This window comes from Arachis duranensis, chromosome 9, assembly GCF_000817695.3.
Source record: "Arachis duranensis cultivar V14167 chromosome 9, aradu.V14167.gnm2.J7QH, whole genome shotgun sequence".
Classification (NCBI taxonomy): domain Eukaryota; kingdom Viridiplantae; phylum Streptophyta; class Magnoliopsida; order Fabales; family Fabaceae; genus Arachis; species Arachis duranensis.
Window position 1 is genome coordinate 56,890,647 of NC_029780.3, and position 1,965 is coordinate 56,892,611.

The following is a 1,965-nucleotide window of genomic DNA, read 5'->3' on the forward strand; positions in this document are numbered from 1 at the left end:
CATCAGAGCTCATGAATGGCAGAAGTAAGTCCAATGGAATCTCTATGGTCTCATTTTGAGCCTCAGATTCCCATGGTTCCTCATTGAGGAACTCATTGGAGGCCAGTGGACGTCCATTGAGGTCTTCCTCAGTGGCGTTCACTGCCTCTCCTTCCTCTCCAAATTCAGCCATGTTGATGGCCTTGCACTCTCCTTTTGGATTTTCTTCTGTATTGCTTGGAAGAGTACTAGGAGGGAGTTCAGTAATTTTCTTGCTCAGCTGACCCACTTGTGCCTCCAAATTTCTAATGGAGGACCTTGTTTCAGTCATGAAACTTTGAGTGGTTTTGATTAGATCAGAGACCATGGTTGCTAAGTCAGAGTTGTTCTGCTTAGTACTCTCTGTCTGTTGCTGAGAAGATGATGGAAAAGGCTTGCTATTGCTAAACCTGTTTCTTCCACCATTATTGTTGTTGAAACCTTGTTGAGGTCTCTGTTGATCCTTCCATGAGAGATTTAGATGATTTCTCCATGAAGGATTATAGGTGTTTCCATAGGGTTCTCCCATGTAATTCACCTCGTCCATTGAAGGGTTCTCAGGATCATAAGCTTCTTCTTCAGAGGAAGCTTCCTTAGTACTACCTGGTGCATTTTGTATTCCAGACAGACTTTAAGAAATCATATTGACTTGCTGAGTCAATATTTTGTTCTGAGCCAGTATGGCATTCAGAGTGTCAATCTCAATAACTCCTTTCTTCTGATTTGTCCCATTGTTCACAGGATTCCTTTCAGAAGTGTACATGAATTGGTTATTTGCAACCATTTCAATTAGTTCTTGAGCTTCTGTAGGCGTCTTCTTCAGATGAAGAGATCCTCCAGCAGAGCTATCCAAAGACATCTTGGATAGTTCAGAGAGACCATCATAGAAAATACCTATCATAAAGCATATCAGAGGGACACTTTCTGATTAATTGTTTGTATCTTTCCCAAGCTTCATAGAGGGATTCTCCTTCCTTCTGTCTGAAGGTTTGGACTTCCACTCTAAGCTTACTCAATTTTTGAGGTGGAAAGAACTTTGCCAAGAAGGCATTGACTAGCTTTTCCCAAGAGTTCAGGCTTTCTTTAGGTTGAGAATACAACCATGTCCTAGCTCTGTCTCTTACAGCAAAAGGGAATAGCATAAGTCTGTAGACCTCTGGGTCAACCCCATTAGTCTTGACAGTGTCACAGATTTGCAAGAACTCAGCTAAGAACTGATGAGGATCTTCCAATAGAAGTCCATGAAACTTGCAATTCTGTTGCATTAGAGAAACTAATTGAGGCTTAAGCTCAAAGTTGTTTGCTCCAATGGCAGGGATAGAGATGCTTCTCCCATAGAAGTTGGGAATAGGTGCAGAAAAGTCACCCAGCACCCTCCTTGCATTATTGGCATTGTTGTTGTTTTCGGCTGCCATAGGTTCTTCTTCCTTGAAGATTTCTGTTAGGTCCTCTACAGAGAATTGTGCCTTAGCTTCTCTTAGCTTTCGCTTCAAGGTCCTTTCAGGTTCAGGGTCAGCCTCAACAAGAATGCTTTTGTCTTTGCTCCTGCTCATATGAAAGAGAAGAGAACAAGAAAATGTGGAATCCTCTATGTCACAGTATAGAGATTCCTTTAGGTGTCAGAGGAAAAGAAAAGTAGAAGACAGAAGTAGAAAATTCGAACTTATCAAAGAAGATGGAGTTCAAATTTTGCATTAAGGAATAGTGTTAGTCCATAAATAGAAGGATGTGAAAAGAGGAGAAGTAATTTTCGAAAATTAAGTCAAAGATTTTGAAAACATTTTGAAAAACCTTAATTGATTTTCGAAAACCAATAGTGGAAAAGAAATCAAGTGATTTTTGAAAAAGATTTTGAAATTAGAAATTAAAAAGATATGATTGAAAACTATTTTGAAAAAGATGTGGTTAAGAGGATATGATTGATTTTAAAAAGATGTGATTGAGAAT

At 39.3% G+C, this 1,965-nt stretch overlaps 1 non-coding gene across 1 annotated transcript; it reads left to right on the forward strand.

Annotated features, from left to right (window-relative positions):
* The first annotated feature begins 920 nt into the window (after positions 1–920).
* Positions 921–1,028, forward strand: LOC127742324 (small nucleolar RNA R71). Its single transcript, XR_008003512.1, has one exon. It is a non-coding gene; the product is annotated as a small nucleolar RNA R71 (small nucleolar RNA).
* Positions 1,029–1,965: the final 937 nt, after the last annotated feature.